This window comes from Dendrobates tinctorius, unplaced genomic scaffold (assembly GCF_039654945.1).
Source record: "Dendrobates tinctorius isolate UK_male_01 unplaced genomic scaffold, ASM3965494v1 ptg000019l, whole genome shotgun sequence".
In the NCBI taxonomy this organism is placed as follows: domain Eukaryota; kingdom Metazoa; phylum Chordata; class Amphibia; order Anura; family Dendrobatidae; genus Dendrobates; species Dendrobates tinctorius.
Genome location: NW_027361687.1, coordinates 24,205,598 through 24,211,597, shown reverse-complemented (window position 1 = coordinate 24,211,597; position 6,000 = coordinate 24,205,598).

The window sequence follows — 6,000 nt, the reverse complement described above, 5'->3', positions numbered from 1 at the left end:
CCGGTTTCTGTCAAAAGCGCCGGATCGCGCCTGACGGCGAAAACCTGATGTGTGAAAGAGGCCTTAGGGAGTCGTCGCTGTTATGCAATCTTGCTCTTTTTATGAAGCATGGTAATTATCCATTAGTAAGTTATTTACTATGTTTTGGAGATTTGTTATATTATCAAAGTTGGACAAGGCTTCAAACACCTTAGCCAGGTCCTTCAGATGGTCTTCATAAGTCTTGGAGAAGACAACGACATCATCAAGGTACAACAGGACTGTCTCAAAGTTCATGTGTCCCAGGCAGCACTCCATCAGCCGTTGAAATGTTCCTGTGGCGGTGCAGAGCCCGAATGGCATATAGTTGAACTCACAGAGACCCATTGGGGTGGTAAATGCTGTTTTCTCCTTGTCTGCCTCTGCCATGGGAACCTGCCAATACCCACTAGTGAGATCTAAGGTGGAAAAATAGTTAGCAGTTTTAAGTGCAGCTAATAACTCCTCAATTCTGGGTAATGGGTAGGCATCTTTATGTGTAATGCTGTTAATTTTCCTGTAGTCAACACACATTCTCATGGTACCATCCTTTATCTTTACAAAAACTATTGGAGCTGCCCAGGGGCTACAACTGTCTCTGATAACCCCAGCTTCCTTCATCTCTCTCAACATACCTTTAGCACATTGTATTGTGTTGGGGGTATAGGCCGGTACCTTTCTTTTATGGGTGGATCATCTCCAGTGGGGATATGATGTTGAACCCCTTTTGCCTTCCCAAAATCTAGAGGATGTTTGCTGAATACCCGCTCATACTCCTGGGTCACTCTGTAAACCCCATTCTTTTGGAATGAAGGTGTAGAGTCAGTCCCCACCTGCAGTTGCTGGCACCACTCCTCCAGCTGCTTGACAGAGCCATTGTCCTTCACCTGGTCGGATGAAACCAAGGGCTCTGCTGCCTGCATTGCATTATTACTGACAGTGAGCAGCTTAGCAACTGTGGCATACCGAGGTATTGTGGCCTCCTCCTCCCCACAATTCAGAAGACGTACAGGTACTCTCCCTTTTCGAACATCAACTACCCCTCTGGCTGTCAGGACAGGGGGCCTGCTATCAGAGTATACTGGCTCTACCAATGCCTGGTAATCTTTTCCTCTGAGGCCTATGGCTGCCCGACACCAAATCAACATTTCACATCTGGGGGGTATTGCAATGGGGAAAGCATCACTCACTCTGACGCTGCCAATTTCTCCGCCAGAGAGTTCTACCTGCTGTCTTTGCATCAGGGCCTTGATCTCCTTCTGCAGGACTCGTTGTTCACTGGAACCAGCAGTCTCGGCCACCTGTTGCAACAAGATAATAACCTCAGAAAGACAATTTTCAATTACATTTGTACCAAGAGTCATCATGGGATTACATTCTCGTCGATCAATATCCACAACTATCAGACCTTGAGAGTTTAACTCCACCCTCCCCATTTTAACAGTAATTTCCTTACATCCCACTTGTGGTAAAGACTGACCATTGCTGGCAACTACTGTTAGTTCATCAGCTGGGCCACGGGTGAGTTCAGAGTCAGCCCAATACCGCTTGTAGAGGATATAGGGCATAGTGGTCACCTGGGAGCCAGTGTCCAGCAAAGCGTTCATGGGGATGCCGTCAATCACCACTTGAAGGATCGGTCTCCCTCCAACATACTTGGCTCGCCAGTTCCTTGGGCCTTGTGGTCCTACTCCTGGGGGTTGGCCCTCTGCCCCAGGGGTTACTCGTTTAAAGGACAGAATCTTGTGAGGTGGCCTGCTTTGTGGCAGTGACGACAGATGGGGCGTCCGCCCTGGTCATAGCGATGTTCCTCCCTCGGAGTGGCGGGGTTCTCCTCCTCTGGAGCCACGAGATATCCTCTGGACTGGAAGCAAGCTGGATCTTTTCCTTGGAGGACACCTGCAGGGACTGCACAGTTTTAGTAAGTGCAGCCATCCCTTTGGTCAACTCCTGGACCTGAAGACGCAGCTCATCTGTAGGATCTTTAACCAGAGTCTGTGCAACTGCCTCCACAGGGATGGAAGGGAAAGATGTTGCTTCCTGGTGGTAGGTGATCGCTGGGCGCCTAGGGGGGCACTGGACGGCTGACAGTTGGTTCATGCAGCACCCGGATAGCCCTGTCCTTGAAGTCTGCAAAATCCAGGTCAGGGTTCTGCAGGGCTATAATGCGCAGCTGTGCTCTGTGGGTACTGGATAGGAGTCCTTCAATAAACTGCTCCTTTAACAGTCTGTCTCCGTCCTGCACACTGTCTGGATCCATCTGCTTTATGGCTCGCAGCGCCTCCTGCAGGTTAAGAGCATAGTGCCGTATACTGTCCTGCGCTTTCTGTTTACATCCAAAGAATCTCATCTTTATTTCAGCTGCAGTGCGGGTGTCAAAGGTGCTTCTGAGCTTAGCCAGAATCTTTTTAACAGTCTCTTTGTCAGTGTCCTGCCAGGCTTTTACTTCTCTCTGTGCTGCACCTGTTAGCTGCCCAATAAGAATGTTCTCTTTCTGACTTTCAGATAGAGGATACACCTCAAAAAAACTGCACAGTCTCTCTTTGAATTCACTCAGGGTATGTGACTCACCCGAGTACTGCAGTAGCCAGGCCGCTCCCGGTATATAGGGCATAGACAGCTGCATTATGGGGACCGCTGCTATGGGGACCGCTGCGGTGGGCGCTGATTCTTGAGGTGCCCTGGAGGCAGCGCTGGCTCCCGGATTCAGTGGCGCTGTTGGAGCCGCAGCTGCGCTGGACCCTGCATCTGGAAGCGCTGGGAGGTTAGCGGGAGCGCTGCCGCTACATTGGCATTGTCCTTAGACATTTTCTCTCTCCCCTAGTTAACGTGGGCCAGGCCGCGGGGTTGCGCTGGCTTACCAGATGCTGCTACTCGGCGGGATCAGGGTACGCCGGAACTGCAGGCCTCAGCTTTTCACTTCCCACGCGCTCTTCTCCTTTCGCGCTTCTCGGCTGGCTCCGCCCACGAAGGCCTGCCACCTTTTCTTCCCGCGCGCCAATCAGCGGGATAATGGCGGCAGTGTGTGCTATAGACTTCCGAAAAAGGGCTGCCAAGGCACAATCATTCCAGGTAGTAAGGACCGCCCACTTTCAGAATTTTTGACAGTACAACTCTGCTGAATCCCGACCCTGGCTTAATGCCAACAGGGTCTTTTCAGCCTGATCAATGGCATTAGGTTCATCATACAACAACCCCAAGGCTTGAAAAAATGCGTTCACATTATTCAGAATAGGATCATCAGGTTTCAAAGAAAACGCCCAATCCTGGGGATCGCCGCGCAGCAAAGAGATGACAATTTTAACCTGCTGCGCGGAGTTCCCCGACGAGTTAGGCTTCAAGGCAAAAAATAATTTACAATTATTCTTGAAATTCAAGAATTTAGACCGATCCCCAAAAAACACATCAGGAGTATGAATCTTTGAGCAAGATAGGCGGAAATTCCCCGCACTTCAGCAGCGAGCTGCTCCACACAATCAGACAATTGCTTCATCTCCATTGAGAGAAAAATTCCCCCTACTGCCTCAGAGATATAGAGGAAAAAATATGCACAAAAAAAAAAAAATTCTGACACTTTTTTTTTTCTCTCTTTTTTTTTTTTTTTTTCTACAATTCTCTCCTGCTACTGAGTACCCTAGGATCTGCGGTATGGCTGGTGATTCTGTTATGATGAGTCACCGAAGGAGGAAAAAACAAAATACTAGCTAAGTCCAGAAAAACCAGAGAGGTTGTCAGCTATCAGATTGCAGACCCCTGAACCTATCCACAACAACTTGCAGTAGCTGTGGGGGGTTCCTACGGTGCCCTAGACCCCTCGATCACAGCCGGAGAACTACATAGCCTAAAGACAGAAAGGGGAAAAACTAAACTGCCCCAGAGCAGACCCCAAAGCAATAGGCAGCCCCCAACATATAATGACGGTGAAGCAAGATGAAAACACTAACACAGATAGAAAGATAGGTTGAGCAAATGATGGGGCCCAAGCTAACTAAATAGGACAGGATAGGAAAGCCGCTGTCTGCCATCCGCAAAAACCCTATCCAAAATGTGCCAACCGACTGATAGGAAAAACAGGCCCTGAAGTCACTAGGCTTCAAAAGACTATATCAGGACTCAGGTATAGTCTGAAGCCAGAGCAAAAGATCAACAGATCAGAGACAAAAATGGAATTCAGCTCACCCCCGGCTGGGGATGGCAGAACTCCCAAAAAACAAGGCAAAACAAAAACAAAACTGAAGTGTACAAAGCAGAGCAGAAAAACTTAGCTTTGAGATGCAGGAATCAGACTGGTCTCCAAGAATCCAGCAGGATCACCAGCAAGGCAGAAGGGCGTCGGCTGCCTTATATCCAGTCCTCAATTCCAGCCACCCAGTCATAATCTAGCTGCCCAGGTGTTTGGTAATCAGCCTCACTATCTTCCTTCACCAGAGGAGGGAGTTCATCAGACCTCAACGGTGAAGGGAAAAATGAACTCACAACAGCTTCCTATTCCTCTGGTTTCTGTTGCAGGACCTTCAGTATCCATACAACCGTGGAGACCAGGCTCCAGATCATACGCTTTCAATGTGAGGGAGCTCTCTATCCTCAGCTCAACCTCCAGCTTCTCTCCACATGTCTATACACTTTGCCCTCCTCACTCTAACTCCTGATTTCTCTTCCTGGCCCTCAGAGAGCACTCCTCCCCCAATTCTGGTTCAGAGCTCCCTCTGCTGGCCTGGAGTGGGAACTGTGTTGCATGACATGGTTAACTGTTAGAGAGACCCTTCATTGCCTCCAATCCTGCCATCACCCTCCCTTGGAGGAAGGCAATGCCACTGTGGGGACCATACTCCTGGTGGTGCCACATTGACACGAGGTCACATCTGAGGTCGGAGGTTCTCCAGCTGCAGCAAAACTCATATTTGGCCACATCTAAGTAGACAACTGTATGATTCCTCTGTGCTACATCATGTTCCGATAGAAGAGCACAAGATTGATGATATTTCATTCCTAGTACCGGACAGAAGACCTTTACTATGGTTCTGAATGTTTATTATACTGACTGATCTGACGATCCAGCTTGTTGCCTGGTAGCTTCCTTCATTGACACCTTGCTAGCCTGGACTGATGGAAAGAGATATTATTGATGTGGATTTATTTTTGATTTGGGTAGATTTACCCCTGTGCGTACTGTGGCCTGTCCTGATTAGACAGAGTCTTATTGAGCGCTCAAAGGAAAAGAGGAAGCTACACTTAGTTAGCAACAACTCATTCCAGCAGAACTCTGGAAACTTTATTCATATTCATGGTCTTTTATCAGTTCGTATAAAGGAGTGGTTACTCATTAACATAAAGGCTTTACTTCTTAGCTAATTGGTCAGTTTAAATGCATGAACATATATGGGTGTCCGACCTGGGGTTATTTAGACACCACGTGATTTACTGTCCGGAGTCTTGCACTTGTCAGCAAGTCTCCACTATCGGCCGGACCACCTGGCCTAAGTTCCTCATTCCTTGTGTCTGCTAGATATTTCTCAAGTCACAAGACAATGAGATGACTGGGTAGCAGGTTATTTCCACCAACTAGTTATAAGGTTCAAACTGTGAATATGTATCTGTGTGCAGTATATATGAGTATATAGCAGTATATAGCCTATATAAGAGTACATGAGTATATAGCCTATAGCAGGAAAGTGATATCTATATGAAATACATATATATTTCCATAACAATCCCCCCTTAGATAACACTTGCCCTAAAATCCTGCTCCTGGCCCAAAGCGCTGCAACTCTTTTGTGCTGCCAGTGGACTGACATATGCCTTGTGCATACATCCTCCTCTGTACAGACTTTTCGCAAATGGGTGGTCAGGAGATCTGTCCCTAAAGGGGGTGTGGTGCAATGTAATCAAAGTCTCTTAGTTAGCAGTCTATGCAGTCAGTGCATGTGTATTCTCTGTCAGGTAGGTAATTTATTCAGTCAGGGAGGTCATCCACAGCATCAT